We start from the raw sequence: 17,628 nt of genomic DNA on the forward strand, positions 1-17,628 counted from the left end.
ACTCTTGTGTGGGGAGCATAGGAGCACAAGACTGCAGAGCCTATTAGGTGGCAAAGCACTTAAAAAGTTTGGTGATAGTCAGATAGATACAGTCAGAATATTACTGAAGTCCACAGACCAAAATTCCCTTCAGTACTGCCAGAGAATATATTTGTCCTTTAGAGATGTTGGAGTCATTTTGATGCAGTGTGCAGACTTTGAGAATTAAAAGTGTTAACACAGCTCTGTCACAATATGAAATTCAATAGTTGCATATAATCTGTCAGTTCTGGTACTGAAGCCTGCTTACTGTCGACTACCATTAAAAATCTTTTGTTCTCTTTATCAAAGGCACAGACAGCGAAGGGGTGAAATGAAAGCACTAGCAACTGAAAGTATTAAGCATTAATTTTATGCTTTCTTTTTAGTTGCCTTTTAGAGGGCAGTGGTTGCCCTATTTGAGGGGCAAAAAGGAAAAGTTACAGGGACTGCAACTGCTGCTATTGCTATTGAAATCTAATTTTGTTTTGTAAAGATAAACCAAAACAAGCATGTACAAAATGGGACAGAAAAGCCAAGATAACCGGCAGCTTTTCATTCTGGTATTGATTGGTTTTCAGTGCTGGAGCACCTGGTCTTATGAACCTTCCTTCAATATTAGATTGCTCCTCTGATAGCAGTTCCTGGCTGCAGCCTCTTCCTGATATTTGAAGACAAATGCTGCTTTCTGACTCTGCTTTCTGAACTGCCCATATGAGTATGGATCCTCATCTTCTGGATGAAGACCAGAAGCATCCAGCTTTGCCTCATGCTTTGCACTAAAGCTCTAACCATAAGCCATCACTGTTGTCCTCCCCTGCCTTCCCATATCAGTGTCCAGAAGGGCACAAGCAACTCGGACAAAACCAGGTAAAGATAAAACTCAAAAAGAATTTCAGTTAGCAAAAGATTGTCCTACACGTTCTTGGGTTAAAGGGCAGCCTGCCGGTGCAAGTGGCCAAACAGACATATAACTTTTGTCTTAAACAGGGGACTAAAAATATATTTCTGAATAATTTGGAAGCCAGTTCAGATCATACAGAAGAATAAGGAAAACCAAGACTGTTCTCCTTTGTGAACTCCTTGAATCAGTATCCAGAAAGGCCCAGCAAAGGAAGGAGCTTCTGAAACTGCTGCATTTGGCCAAGGAGGGGATGCAGCTGTGCCTCATTACACCACCCTGTGGAGCTGAGCTGGGACAACCTTTCCAACATGGTAGATACTTATTTATAGCATAACTGGCAGAGCAAAAAAGGAGAGGATCTTGAGGCACTGCTTTAACATAATGTTGCCAGAAGCTTCTGTCTTTCTGTGCTTAATGACACGCCAGATACATGTCATTGCACACTTAAATTTATAGTTGTGACTAAGAAGACTACAGCGCTCTGCTATCCAACTTTGCTCTGCTGCATCTACTCAGGTATGCATCAAGTTGAGCCTGAGCTGCTCTAGCATGGCCCCCACAAGCCACGGAGATGAGGGGATCCAACTGACCTGCTATTCTTGGGATGTGCCCTGGACATCACTTGGTACTGATTCTCTATAACTAGTACTTGCTTATTTATGTAGTCCTTGTGTTCTTGCCTAAGGAATATTTAGGTCTGTTTCCAAGGTGTAACTTGACCTCTGTAGGCTGACATTCAGAGGAAAGAAAAACAACAAAAAGATTTAAATACTGTTGTGGTTTAACCCAGCAGGCAGCTAAAACAACCACAAATATGTTTGCTCATGCCCTCCCTCCTCCCAGTGGGATGGGGGAGAGAATCAGGAAAAAAAAAGTAAAACTTGTGGTCTAAGATAAAGACAGATTAATAGGATAGAAAAGGAAAATAATAATAATTATTATTAATAATAATAATATAAAACAAGTGATGTACAGCACAATTGCTCACCACCTGCTAACCAATGCCCAGCTAGTTCCCGAGGCACGGTCCCAACCCCCAGCCATCTTCCCCAGATATATACTGAGCATGATGTCATACGGTATGGAATATCTCTTTAGCCAGTTTAGGTCAGCTGTCCTGGCCATGTCCTCCTCCAGCTTCTTGTGCACCCCCAGCCTCCTCACTGGCAGGGCAGTAGGAGAAGCTGAAAAGTCCTTGACTTGGTGTAAGCGCTGCTCAGGGACAACCAAAACATCAGGGTGTTATCAACATTATTCTCATCCTAAATCCAAAATACAGCACCATACCAGCTACTAGGAAGAAAATTAACTCTATCCCAGCCGAAAACAGGACAAATCTAATATTATAATTAGAGTTTAAAATATCTCTAAAGTATAATTCTAGTAGCCCACTATACTGACACATACCTCTATATTTTTCCATTAAAAGGGTTTGTTGGGGTTTTTTTACTGAAAACTTCTAGCTCCATGTAGATTTATTCATTACAGACAAACTAGTGATCATGCTTTGTTCTCTAGAATTACAAATACAGGAATGTTTAGCCTGATGTATAGATACACTTCGAAGCCACAACTATTTTTCATGTATGAAAATAAGTAACAGAAAAAATTAAAAAGAGCACTAATTTCTCAAGCATTCCTACATTTTATTATTAAAATTAACAAATCATATTAAATGTAACCATAGAAAATGAATGTTTACATACAAGTAAAAAAAAGAGGTTCTGGTTCCGCAGCTTCGGGAAGATTTTGGTAGAAACAGAACCTAACTCCAAATAGAAAAAATGCCAGCATAATAAACATTACTTGCTACTAGATAGACTTAGATTTTTCTCGCACAGATCTGAGAAGTGTGGGGGACAGCAGCTGTTATCTATGCATCTGCTTAGATGGCCATGAATTTTAATGGATTTCCTCGTGATTAAACACTGCAGACCTCTAGCAGAAAAATATTCAGATTTCTAATTTTTTTCCCTGCATATCCTTGTCCTTTGACTAGAGGAATATAAAGGGCACTGGGAAATGACCAGGGATCAGCTCCTAAGTTTACTGGTTAAGTGTCCAGTAAAATTTAGAAAACAATATGAAGGGTTGTATTCTGTTCTCCTTGCTTACAAAAATGGAGTTGAATCAATGCTTTCCTGGGAAGGAATGGCAAAACTGAACCTCAAACACATATATTGTAATAAGAAGATGTTTCCTTTATTATAGGACCTTCCCTTCTCCCTAGCTCATACATATTTTACTTCACTTACTTACATTACCCTTTCCACCTCAGAATTTCCGAAGGTGACCTGCATGCTGTGAGCATGAAATGGTAACAACTCTAAATGGTCACAATCAACATCCATTTTGTATTAGCCAAATGACTACAGCCTACACAGGACAGTGAGGAATATCCCTCATTTTATATTATACACAATTAAGCCCTTCTCAAATTTTCTAGAGTGAAAACACACACAACATTGCTTATTAATAGACAGCAATCTCTTTTGGCTGTACCCCCTCTGTTCAAATCTAGTCTTTCCACAGACACTAAAAGCATGATGCCCAGTTCGCTTCTGTTACTCTCATTTCATTTCAGTGCAACTCCAGTAGTTCAGGCTATAAAAGTGGAATTATGCTGGGTATTCCTGGTGTAAAGTGAATACAGCCCATTATTCAGACATGGAGCTGTTGGAGTGAGTCCAGAGGAGGGCCATGAAGCTGATCAGAGGGCTGGAGCACCTCTCCTATGAGGACAGGCTGAGAGAGTTGGGGTTGTTCAGCCTGGAGAAGAGAAGGCTCCGGGGAGACCTTATTGCGGCCTTCCAGTACCTGAAGGGGCCTACAGGAAAGCTGGTGAGGGACTGTTTATCAGGGAGTGTAGTGACAGGACAAGGGGTAATGGGTTTAAGCTGAAGGAGGGTCGATTTAGATGAGATGTTAGAAAGAAATTCTTTACTGTGAGAGTGGTGAGGCACTGGAACAGGTTGCCCAGAGAAGCTGTGGATGCCCCCTCCCTGGAAGTGTTCAAGGCCAGGCTGGATGAGGCTTTGGGCAACGTGGTCTAGTGGAGGGTGTCCCTGCCCATGGCAGGGGGTTGGAACTAGACAATCTTTGAGGTCCCTTCCACACAAACCATTCTATGATTCTATGATTCTATTTTACGTTTGATAAGATACAGCAGGTCATTCCAGTTGCTTTGTGTCACTGTGATGGCACACATCATTAAGGAACCCTACTTAACTGATAGTTGATGTCTGGTTTGTCTTCCCAAAGTGGGAGTTTCCATGGATGTATCATCTTTCATCCAGGCATATCCTCGGGAACTCAACAGGCGTCTCCATGGCTGCTCTGCGCAAACTGTACTTGATGGACGTATTTGAGGAAGAATAACTTTGGCCTGGACAGTTACCATCTAATTGCCACTGAAGTCACAGAATACATCAAAAAGGAAGCAGCTCTGGTATTAAAGGACAGCTTTTCCTTACGACATTTGTTAGGAAGCAGAAAGTGTTACCAAAAATGGAATTTCCATTAAACTGTTCCATTTGCATCCAGACTGAGGTTGCTCAGGATGCTGGATATGCATGACATTTGCAGACCCTTCAAACTGCCAGTTTAGAAATAGTTGGCATGGAGAAACAATAAAAATATAAAACTGAATCAGCTATTTTCATTTGTTTGTTGTTTAAAATTCCAAAGGCATTTCTAGGCTTACAGTGATTGACCTGCTTAGTTATTTCTACATAAAAAAGGCATAGATGGAAAAACACTGTAAAGCAATAACCTGCAGCTAAGTTGTCCTCAAAGTACTCATTTTCTCTCTTTTGTAACAGTTCACATACTGTGACTGACTCAATGTCCTATTCTAATATAAATACGCTTTATCATTCATAGCCAATAAAGAATAATGCAGTTTTGGATAAAAATCCCATAATAACAAAATAGCAATTTTTTTAAAGTAGATTTGAAAAAGTAGAATCAGTCCCAGCCTGCCTTAATTTTTATTTTTTTTTAGATTTGAGGAACAGTACTTCATATAATTTCCAGTGCTTTCAATATACAAACTCATTCACATTCATACATAAAGCTGGATATTCCAAATCTTTAAAAATCTTTATGAAATAATTTCTGGCAAAATATCAACAAAACGAAAGCCTGAAACTACAATCCCAAGTGAGATTTTAGGATGCTAAAATATTCTCCACAGCACTGAACATTTTAATACATTTTTAACAGTCTCTGGATTTCAAAACAGCAGAAAAAGGGCAAAGGTTCAAACTTCAGATCTGAAGAACGTTTTTATTTATATGATCAAAATATTTTTTATTATTAAAACTTTCCCAAAAATCACATCAAAAGTGACTTGGAGGTCTTCCAGGACTTGAAGCCTTTGCAAAATATTTTTAATAGATGAGCGGGTGCACTGAGAAAGTACTGCAAAGTTTGTTTTAAGTCTGTTCACATGATGAAACCTCCTGCTTATCCTAGTTTTCTTCTGAAGAGTGAATGATGCTGATATCCCAGATGAGGGCTGACGGTGCATAAAACAATTTGGACTGCACTGCAGTTGCTCTGTTCCTCTGTTTCACATGCCTGTCCCAGTAATAGTCATATTCTTCATTTCATCTTTTTTGCTGGACCCATTTTCTTTCTCCTTTTCACTCTAACACAGTTCTTTTTTCATAGCCCTCATGCCACAGGGCATCTTAAGAAACCATAAATGTTGGCTGAGGACAGTAATCCAGAATACTATTCATACCTTCCCTTAGCAGCTCTGAGGCCGGAGGTGTATGAGGTAAGCCTAGAAACTTTATTCCCTGCTGCTGCTGCAGGTACCAGGGCAGCCGTGACGCTGGGCAGACCACTCACCCCACCGCCCGTCCCCAAGGCAGCAGGGCTGTCCCTGCTGCTACCTGTGTAGTCACCCACGGAACAAGGAGCAGGGCGGACAAATCCAAATTAAGCTCTTTGGCTTCATGGGGTCTGAAGCCCACACACGACCAAGTGCTGTCTCCACAGGACTACATATAATCTGCATAAAGGAACATTCTCTGTCCTTTTTGTTGAAGCCGGATGCTACATACCAAGAGTGAATATTTCATGACTCAAATACAAATTCAAAATGCAAGACTGAGAAGAACATAGAAAACAAGCAACCTAGAGTATTGCTAACAGGATATAGAAGATCCAGCTCTAAGTCCATGCTCCTAATCAAGGCTTTTTATGTCCACTGCCTCAACTGACATTTTCCTGTGCCGTTTAGTGAATACAGCATTTCAGGCAGAACAAACATTCCCCATGAGCCATGGGGAGAACAGATCCAGCTTCAGTCACTGGGCAAGTTTCCCAGATCCTCCACGGATATATCTGCACGTAGTTCTAGACACAACTGGGTGAAAATTTCTGAAGTCAGTGGCAAAACTCCCATTGCATCCATTAGGGACACACATTACCTGAAGGAAGCAATGAGCTCAGATGAGTACAAGTTTTTACTAACTTGGGTGCAAGGAAGCAAAAAAAAAAGTAGTTCTCACCACCATGTAAATCTACAGAAGGCTTGATGCAATCTTGCACTCAGTATTTAAGCAGCTGGTATCAGTAGCCATGTCTGTTCCAGCTTTGCATGATGGTTGGTGGCTGTGGTCTTACATGTGATAGCAATCTATACAAAAAAAGTTTCAATGTATTGTTGGTATTGGTTGAGAATTGATAGAATAAGCCAGAAAATGCAATGGCTTACCTGTAAATAGGTTAAAATCATCCTCACTGTCTGCAGGTACAGGTGTTTCTCTTCATTTACATGGTGAGATTAAGACCAGGAGGGCTATTAAATTGAAAAAATAAAAATTTAAAAAAAAAAAAAATTGGCTTCATGGTGGCAATAAAACTGATAGGAATTGGAAGAGGAGCTATTTTCAGTGCAAGAGCGGGTGAAACTATTTCTTGTAATCATTAATTTAGGAAGCCTGATAAGAGATTTACAGGATTCTGAACCTTGAAATATAAGAAAATTGTCCCTATAACATGTTCAGTCTCCAGTTTCCCATCATGTATTAAATTCAGTGTCAGCCATAACAGTTAACACTGTGAATTTGTCTCATGCTTACCAAGCAATCTTTCAGACTAGTGTAAAATTGCCCTGATTGGATAGAAGAATTTTTTAATAAAAATGAAATGTGATCACTTTTCCTAAAAATGTACATGTTAAGATTAAATATTACATCTGTACTAACCTACACTTCTGGATTTTTTTTTAATCTGTTTTTGCAACTGTATCTGTAAGATCAAAGTAATTTTGGAGGAGCAATAACTTTTTTTTTTAATTATATTATTATATGCATTTAGATGTGTGTGAATTTAATATAGTTTGCATGTGTGCATTTGGGTATGCCCATGCGCCTGCAAATGTCTGTGTGTAATATAAAAAAGCCTACAGCAAAAGAATATTCAGGATGCAATTTCAGGTATTCAGAAATTAGAAGATGCTAGAATGAAAGCTGCCAGTGCACCATCATTGGCTCCCTTATGCAGAAATAAGAGTTCCAGAGATAGTTTTTCAATTTTAAAATGTTATTTCTGCAGCTCCCAAAGCATCAAAATGCTCTACACATACACATATCTAGTAATTCCACTCACGCATATGTCAACTCTTAATTGTCAGCCTCTCAGAAAACACGCACACACAAATGATACAATTATACCATTATTATTATTATTGACCTATTTCATATTTTTATCTTCCATTCCACATTCATACTCTTATTTAAATAGGTGTTACCATCTTCTGTTTCAAACATGGATAGCCATTTAGAATATAGGAATTAGGAGAGTACAATTATTCCTCCAACAAGTTGCCTTTTCACTTTTCTACCTATCCTTTGATCCTCTCCCCAGCTGACAGCTCAGAGATGAAACTCCTCTCTTGCCATAGTGGTATATATTACAAACCCCACAGGTCTGAAGCAGCCAGCCTGGGTGATTGGCTTTACAGCACTCTGATATATGAAGTGCTCTGTCCTCCAGGCATCTTGCTTACCTTGATCTCTTTCTCCTTCTTACACCAAGGGAATTGCAACAGCATCCAGTTATTGCTAATACACAGGTGTGTTGTATATCCTCCTGACTTGAATATCATTTGTTGGGTTTATTACGGTACCTAAGACCAACTGAATTTGAATTTGCTTTGTTCTAGACACAGTACAAACACAAGCTAACAAATAGCTCCTACTGCAAAGAGCTTACACTAAAAATAGACACAGGAAAAGGGAAGGTGTGTACCACCTGGGAGCCAATTGCTTGAGCAACTACTTTGCATTGGGAGCTACCTAATTACATCAGACAAGTAAGAATGGATAAACACCAATTTCTTCAGATCGCTGTTGCTGTGATTCTCTCTCTTCAGAGAAGCAGCTCCAATGTTACAGTGCTGTGTGCTAGAGGAATCCCTAAGAAGACTTTCCAACAAACCATCTAGTACCATGATGCACTCAGTGATGAGACTGTGATCCACAGTCTCCTGAGAATCTTCCATTCTGGCAAACCAGCTCTGGGCCACCAGGGCTACTGGGCAGTGGCGTTGCCCCTCAACAGTGGATCAAACTAAAGACCATTTCACTGAAAATCTGTCTTGTGATACATGCAGGAATTAATAATTTCAACAAATGTGAACAAATAAGATCATAGGATAACTCAGACTGGAAGAGGCTTCAGGAGGTCTATAGTCCAACCTTCTGCTCAAAGCAGGGTCACCTGTGAGCTCAGACCAGGTTGCTCAAGGATTTATCCAGTCGGTTCTTGACAAGCTCCAAGGCTGAGATAGCACAACGTTTCTAAGCAGCCCGTTCCAGTGCCCAACTGTTCTCATGGGTAAAAATGTACCTTATATCCAGTCAGAACCTCTCTTGTTTTAGTTATGTTCCTTGCCTCTCGTCCTCCTGCCATGCACTGCTTTGAAGAGTCTGGCTCCATCTTTTTGATACCTTCCTTCCCCACAGGTACTGGCAGGCTGCTGTTAGGTGCCCCCAAAGCCATGTTTCCTCCATGCTGAAGGAGCTCCCTTCCCTCAGCGTGTCTTCACAGGGCAGGTGCTCCAGCCACTGAGTCTCCTGGTGACCTTCTGCTGAACTCACGCTACTTCATCAGGGTCCTTGTACTGGGGGGCCCAACACTGGATGCGGTATCTAGATGTGGTCTAACAAGTGCTGAGTAAGCCTACATTAGACTTTACAGACAAGTTATATAAGAAAGGTTGCGAATATTTTCACATATGCTCACTGATTTACAAAAGAAACTGCAAGCTGCATAGGTATAATGCCATTACTTCGAACTGAGTTTGCCCTGAACCCTGAGATTATAATCACATTGTGGCAATTAGTATCATAGACTCTGAAGCGTGTCTCTTCTGCAGCCTGATTTGTAAAGCTGTGTGAACCCTAACTTAAAACTAACTAGTTTGGATCCTCAGAGAAATGTAGCTGTTAGAGTACAACATTCAGCACAGGCTTGCCCCTGTGCTACTTACTGTCTTATAATCTGAGATGCTGCTGAAAGAGTATCCCAGTCAGCTGAGTCAAGACAATTTAGTGTTGATATATTCCATTTCCGTGATGAGAACATTTACAAATGAAGCAGTACTTTACTAGGACCATTAAAAGGCAAATAAAGTTGAAGAGAAGTACTGTAACTTCTGCATTTTAATAATATTGTCCTAGCTGGAAGTCTGTGCAGAGAGAAGAAATGGTTTGGATTGCTAATGTGATTCTGTGTAATAGAAGCCTCTAAAATAACCTTTATGTAAGCGATACTACGTTTTTGAGGGTGAAGAATAACATTGCAAAATGAGAGACCTAAAATTAGGTGTAACATTTAATGAATAATGGATTTCTGGAAATTATTAGAGAGTATCTGTGGAATGCAGAGCTTCTACTCCTTATATTTAGGCAGGACAAAAAAAAAGCAGCTGTCTTCAGTTCTTCAAACAACGTAACTTTTCAAATGAGACTCCACAAATCAAATAAAAAGGGAATAATCACCTCCTTTATTAGCATTTCCACCACAATATTATTTGCTGTGGTTATCAGTGGTCCATAAAAAACACGCAGGAAAAAGAACTTTTCATTAATAGGAGAAAAGTAATGTAGTTATGGCTATATCTGTCTAAGTATTGCTAGCTAACTTGAGATTTTCTGTCACTCATCGCTATAGCACTGCATCTCAGTTCTGATCTAGACTTCCCATTGTAAAGTATATGTAGCCAGCATACTTGTTTGGTTAGATTTCAGCTGAGGAGCAACCAAATATCCATCTCAAAAAACTCCAGAAAAAGTATATCAACTTAAGTAGCCACCCAAGTACATGAATGGTTAATTCATAGAAGAGTATTTTACACTAGTTTCAGAATAACCACTGTATGCTCCATTATTGCTTGGCAATCAGGCTGGAGATAAGTGTAACCAGGTTTCCTGGCATAATCACTTTATTCAGGGAAAGGACAGATGATGAAAAGGGCTCTTAAACAGAATTGAACAAGCCCTCTTCTGGTTACTACTACCAGTGTTGGAGTTCATGGCCATTCTCTAGAAAGGTGCTAATATGTTTTCTGTTTTGTTTTCCATTTGGTTGTGAATTTCTTTACCAAAATTTTCCTGATAGTACCCAGCCACATTAACTACAGCTTATTTTCATAATCCACTAAGCATCATAAAGGCAACAAAATGGCCTTCATATAGAAAAACCTGGTTTTATATTATATATATGTATATATATCAAAAGAAAACCTGCTATTTCTAGCATTTGTAATGTATATTTTTAATTATGTAGCCTAATTATTATTAGGAACTTCACAGATCTCTCTCTGCTGCACAGTATGAGCATGTGCTTTATGGGATGAAGGACACAACTTGCTGGTGGCTGTGTCCTGTACATGCATCTCTAATGGCAGAGGTACAGCAGAGGTAAAATGACCCGTTGGAATCGCAGGTCACACAGAGCACTCCCATTCCATTGTACTGAGTACAGGGATGCAGAGGCAAGCTTGTCATTAGACTATTTTCAGGTGCCATTCATCCTATCAACAGCAATGCTGAAGGTAAATTTTAACTGAATGTGATACATGTATAGAAGACTGTGAGAGCAGGAAGAGAAATGCTTTGATGTTCTGGAAATGACAAATGTATCAGATGCTGTAATTTAGGGAAAAGGTCTAATTACTATATACTAGCCAAGATATTTACCTAAGATTGATCCAAATCCAGTCCCTGACTGGACAAAGTAGGAGAAGAGAAGCAGCAGAAAGAAGATTGATACTGCCACCACTAAGTCCAAGAACCCAGCCCATAATAGTGTTCAAATAAAAATACCCGTCCAGACAGCAGGGCTGGCACTCTCTGCCTACAAAGTTACTGGGGATGAAGCTGGCCTAGTTCTGCACAGCCTCCCTGTGACATCACCGCATAGCCACAGTCAGAAATCGCTGTCAGACTCTGGGAGGAAAGGAGAGAAGTAGATAAGAAGGGGAACAGTGCAGAGACAGGTCTTTCTGAAGGTGGCAGGGGAAACTTTGCCAATCATACTTGGGAATGCAAGATCTCATTGGCAGAAAGAGCAAGTATCACAGCTATTGTGCAGATCCGTGCGGTACCCATGCAACATGTAGGCTGCTCAGAGATCAGACAGATAGGCCAAGGAAAGAAATGAGATGGCAAGATCGTATTCCCTGGCAAAGACATGAAGGAGTAGAGCTGGTGTGACCCTCATTGACAGGACCAGAAGAGCTGCAACTCATTAACTGAAGGCTCATCCCAGTCCTCTGAAGAGTTCAGCCTTTTAACTCTACTACAAGCCACTTTTATTATAGATGCCAAGAAGAAATCAAGGAATTCAACAGCAAGACTGAGGTCTGTCTATGCATAAATGAAGAAAGATTTCTGTGTGATGAGCAGAACTCAAGATTCATAATGATAGCACTGGGTGGAAGCACATTAGAGCTGTGTTCAGGTCCGATAATTTTCCAGGACACAAGATGTAAACTGGTTATAATTTATGAGATTTGATGTTTGCAATATAGGGTCTGATAAAATGGATCAGAAAGTGAACCCAGCATGCTCAGAATGACATTAACAAGAACATGATTTATTGTATCCTGTTCAGTAAATGAGGGGCAAGCTCACTAAACGACAGCGTCTTTAAAGCAGGTACCTCACCATCTCTTTTTTTTTTTTCCTTCAAAATAGTATGTTGATGACTTCATTCTGTGGGATGTGTGAATTGCTAGTGAGATAACAGCCATGAATTTCAGTGAAAAGAGTAGGTCCTCATTATCCTTAAAAACTGTGTCTGTGATAGTTGCTTTCATCTGAAAACATGAATCATATGTCGAGTATGGCTTGGGAGTAGCTTTGAAGGAAGAAGGGTGGAATAAAGTCAGCAGCGGTTGTCTGTTGGTGCTGTATTAGAAGCAGGTGATTTTGCAAATCCTTGTTCCTTCTGTGATGTTAGCATCCGGAGCATGTGCTTTGTCTCTGCTGTTCCAGCCACAGATTATGCCAAGAACAACAGAAAATTGTGTTATTTTCAAATATGTTGTTAAATAATTGATCGTTTTGCTGCCACCATGAGGACACCTTTAGAAACAATGCTTACATGGCAGCGACTCTTGGGCTGGGGGAGATCTATGAAGCATGTTAATTAAAATTACTAATTTAAAAAATATATTTTGGCAGTTGAAGATAAATAAATGCATGAGAGATTTGTTTCCTGAGTTCCTATGGTCTGAAATTACAGATGACAGTCCTTCTGTAGAGGGGGAGAGAATTCATTTAGATTAAATTATCCTTTCATTTCCTTTTCTAAAACATCAGAAAACCTCCCTAACTGACATTTTTGCCTTTGTGTCAGGGATAGCATTAAGAATAATTTTCTATGATTGTCTCTTCGACAGGCAGAGAACTCATTTTAATCGATACATCGTAAGCTGTTATTACAGCTATTTTCTATCTTAATTCAGCCTGCCCTTCATAATTATGTGGGTTTTTTCCTGTTTTTTAAAAGCTCTGGATGGTGGCAGATTTCCACCACCTAGTGGAAAAAGTCTGTATTGTGTCCTGAAAAGCGCTGCTCAGCTTTCTCTCTAATGCCTGTTTTAAACCTTCCCATTGCAAGCTCCCTTTTACCAGCACTTATTACCAAAGTCGTTTTCTTTTTTTCCATGCACTGGTGAACGTGCCCAGGTGTATACAGCTCTCCTTGAAGGTGTCAGACATTACATATTCCACAAACCATACGTCTCAATATATAGGAATTGCATGTCTGTGATTTCAATTCAGCAATTTGTAATGCAAAAGGGAAACTGGAAAGCTTAAAAAATGGAGCCACATCTGCCAATGAATGTCACTGCTTCCCTGCAGCCCATCTGCTTCACGGGGAGCCCTGATCCCCACTCAGGTGCATACTCCAGTGCAAACTACACCAAAACCCACCACGCTCATTCAGGCAATTGTCTGTGTCAGGACACTCTGCGCTTTGGGTGCCGAGACTGAAATGCCAAATCAAGTCAGGGGAAAACTTCCACAAAGGAGAAGGTTAAAGAAAGGCAAATGGAAATGGTACCATTATCACCTCTTCCTATAGCTGCCAGGGAAGTCTCTACCCCTTGTACACCTATGGAGCATCCTCTCCCTTCCCACCTGTTCCAAAGTCAGCAAGATGCCTCCTTAGGCCTCAGAAGAGAAGAAACTACTTTTCAGATCCAGCTTTGAACATGAATTGCCAGAGGTAAGAGCAACAGGGTTAAGGATGTCTCATCCTTTCACATTGTCCAGGTAGAATAATGACTCTGAGAAAAGTCCTATGCCTGTTGAACGCCATAGGATTTTTCCTATTGTTTTCCCTGGAAAAAAAGATGTCATTATCTGGTTCTTATCTAGATGACTCACAGTATTTAGCTTATCCCCATAATGCCTCTTTGAACCAGGAAAATGCTGCTACCACCACTTCACACCTGGAGATGTACAGCTCAGAGAGATTAAGGTGTAGATTTACAAAAGGCTGTCATCATGAAGTTAGTCACCTTCAGGAGTTACAGGATTTATAACATCTTTAGAAGTTATTGGGATTTGAGTGCCACAGAGATCCTGAGAGATCCTCCTCCTATTTGGTTATATTCCTAATCATTCAGATCCAGTTCCAGGATACAGCTTTTTTTCCATCACCTTATTTCCAGCTAACTGCTGCTTCATTCTTCTGTGCTCAAAATTGAGATCTTCAAAACTCCAGCTAATTTGCCATGTAATGCTGGAAGCATGTGAACACATCTTTGCAGCAGAAAATTTCCCTGAGCATCTAAATACCCTTTCCTGGCAATGCTGATCAGTTAGCATCTAGTTCACAGCTAAGGTCTGCCAGGATTCAGAAATGAGCTGTTTGCACGTCTCTCTCTCTCCTACGGTGCCCAATCTGCTCTGTTTTTTAGAGCACATCTGATGAATCATGGTCTACACAGGACAAAAAAGGCAATGGTAGTGTTACTGTCCCCTCTCTTGCTTTGTCCAGTAGCTCAATGAGAGGCTGTGCAGCTATCATGTGGCGTGCTTAAGGAGATTTCAGCTATTGCTTCCTATTTCCCAGCTGAGGGCTATAGCTCTCAAATTACAGGGCATTTAAGTGTAGCTCCCAGTGACATTTGTTAAAGTTGTACCATTTACATAGCAAAAATACCTTTGAGAAAGGAAAGGTTTCAAGTAAACATACCAGGAGTTAGGACTTTCATATGAAGTTCATGTTTTTGCAGGAGGAACAAGAAAACACAGTGCATGAGTAGCTGGCAAGAAATTAACAGCATTTGTGAAGTACAGTCTGTGGTATTCATAAAAGAATCCCCCAAAGAGGCAAATTAATTAGAAATTAGAAACCCTATTGCTTTTTTAGATACCTAACAAAGAACTAGAACTAAGCTATACAACTCAAATTGTTGGAAACTACCATAAAGACTTTTTACTTGTCAAGGATACTTGGAGCTGGCAAGGAGAACCTGGATGGGAAGTTTTCCAAATAGTTTATTGCATGCCAAGTAATGGTATTAGTGCTTGTAATTCCTAAGTAAAGGATAGGAGACTATATCAACTGTTTGGGAAGGGTCTGTTTCCCTTCCAATTAGCCTGTGTAATACTTCTGTGGTTGCAACAATGTGGAGCCTGTGGTCCTTTAAATGGAAACAAGACTCTGCCCTAAGAATTATGATGGTATCTGTTACAAGTAAGATGCTTCACTTTCTGCCAAGATGGATAGCTAAATTGACTATAAATACCAGTCAAAATTCCTTATATACCAGAATGACAACTTTAAGGAGACAAGCAAGAGTTTGTCTTGAAATGTCTTAAACTGCAACAGGTTACAACCACTCAGAACAGAAAAATCAGTCAGATGCAGCTATCCTGCGAAGACCAAGCCCAGACCAGATGTGCCCCAGAAGGAAATCTGAATACAGAGGAGACTGTGATCTCTCGGTGATGAGAGGTCTGACCCATTTTGAGTAGACCCAGCTCACTCCAGAGAATTTAACTGCTCCTACCATAAGCAGAAAGAGGCAGTTTGCTGGATAGTTTCGGATGGCAGGTATTGCATAATAACATCACATTGGGACAGTTAGTGTAACTACTTCAGTAGGACTATAGAAATTCAAACTACAAATCCCAGATTCTTACAGAAAAGGAAATACTGGTCTATAAAGTATAATGGAGGACATTTATTGAAAGAAATGGCTTCGTCTTTACTAGCCCTGCAGAGTATTGGGAAGGGTTCTTTAAGTGGCGTAAGAAATTCTCCATCTCAAAATAAGTGGATAGATCACTGATATCAAATTGCCGCTTGCATTATAATAATTTTCAAGAGGGCCTACATCTCCCCCAAATCAATGCATATGCCTAACCCTTGTCAAAGTAATGACTTAAATGCGTACCTCCAAGTCAATGATTGTCTAATAGGCTTAGCAGTACGTTCTCCATCAGGATGTGAATGACCATTCTAGTCACTGGCAAAATGTCATGTTATCACAGATCTGAAGGTAGAAAAAATAATGCTGAACAGACTAGTGAGATCGAAGTTACCTACCTCTCAGAAAACAGTACCCCATCTCCGAGGCCTGGCAAGCGCCATGTGCTGAGCACAGGGCTGCCTGGCTGGTGCCTCACTGGCCCCCAGGCAGGGCTGCATTTCACATGTCTGCAGGGGCCACCAGAACGCACACAATGGGTTCCACTGGCCCAAAAATGCCCATTCCCCACCTCCAAGACGGGCTGAGGTTCCTCCTGTCACAGTTCCTACCCCAGCTCTGCCCTGTACATGAGCAAAGCAGATATTTGAGACGTCCACATTTTCTGGGCTTGGCTTGTCAGACACCACCACCTCATCCATCTTCATCCTCTGCAGGTCTTGCCTGCTCCTTCCTTCATTCCTTCCTTGCTTCATTCCTCCCTTCCTCCCTTCCTTCCCAGGGTGGATGAGGGATGCAGACTTCACCTTGGTGGTTAGTCCTCCTTCCCTGTTCTCCTAACAGGCTGTTGTGTTTACAGCGAAGGGGCATGCTGAAACACTTGGGGACTGTTCAAAAGACACTTAGGTTGTTTAATTCCTTTTTAGACCTGATGTGATCATGAGCCCCTGGGCATACCGTTGTAGTACATGACAGAGTAGCTTCACGGACCTGGGATAATGGAGTCAGCAGTGACTGGATTGCAAATACTAAAAGGAAAACTTACACTAGTACATTAATATTTCCATCTTGTTAAGTTTATGTTTTTGATTAACTGCACTTGTGCCAAACCTCCTTGCTCCTTCTCCATATGTAAGCCTGACAAGTACGTGACTTGACAATTTCTATCAAAATAGTAATCGGCATCTAAAAACTTATTAAAAAGGCATTACTGCGGCCATTGTCAGGGGAAAGAAAAAAAGACAACCATTGAAGAAAATCCAGCTTTTCTGACGGCAACCTGAACAGCAGTGCCCTTTTGGCTTAAGCACACCGAGGCGTCTCACGTATCTTTGCCCCAACATTTCTGCGGTACCACCTGCGCCTGTGGGCTCAGCCCTGCAGCCCGCCGTGCCCCCTCTCCCCCCCCCCGCCAGGCCCGCCAGCCCGGCGAGCGCCTCAAGCCTAAAATCGGATTATTCTGCTCCAAAAGCACCCGTTCCCCGCGCTCCCCTCCCCAGTCTTTCGAGTCGCACACACTTTGCCGAGATGGTGCCCAGGACTCCCTGGGCAGCAACTGCGCTGCCAGGCATACCCCCCCCCCCCCCAAGGGACTTGCCCCAGCGCCCCTTCCCCTCCTTGTGCCCCTCAGGCCTGCGGCCCGGCCTCCCGCCTGCCCCCGCTCCCCCTAGGCCCGGCTGCGGGCGGCGCCGACGGCCGCCAGGGGTCTCCCTCGGCCGCCGCAGAGCCGTTGGGCGCCCTCGCCCTGAGGGGCCGGACGGGGGCGGGAGCCGGGGCCGCCCCGGCCGGGGAGGCTGCGGCCGCGAAACGTTACACCCTAAACGAGGGCGCTGCCGAGCTCCCAGCGCGCAGCCTCTGTGAATGGAGGTACAGTTTTTAGTAACAGCCACGGTCTGGTTTTCTTCGGCTTGTTTTTCTCAGGCCTGTTTTTCTCTGCCAGCAGGCTTCTCGTTACTACAGATGGCCACAAAGTTTTAATAAATGGAAGATCTTTCTAGTATTAAGGACAAAA

The sequence above is a fragment of the Grus americana genome, chromosome 1 (assembly GCF_028858705.1).
Source record: "Grus americana isolate bGruAme1 chromosome 1, bGruAme1.mat, whole genome shotgun sequence".
NCBI lineage: Eukaryota > Metazoa > Chordata > Aves > Gruiformes > Gruidae > Grus > Grus americana.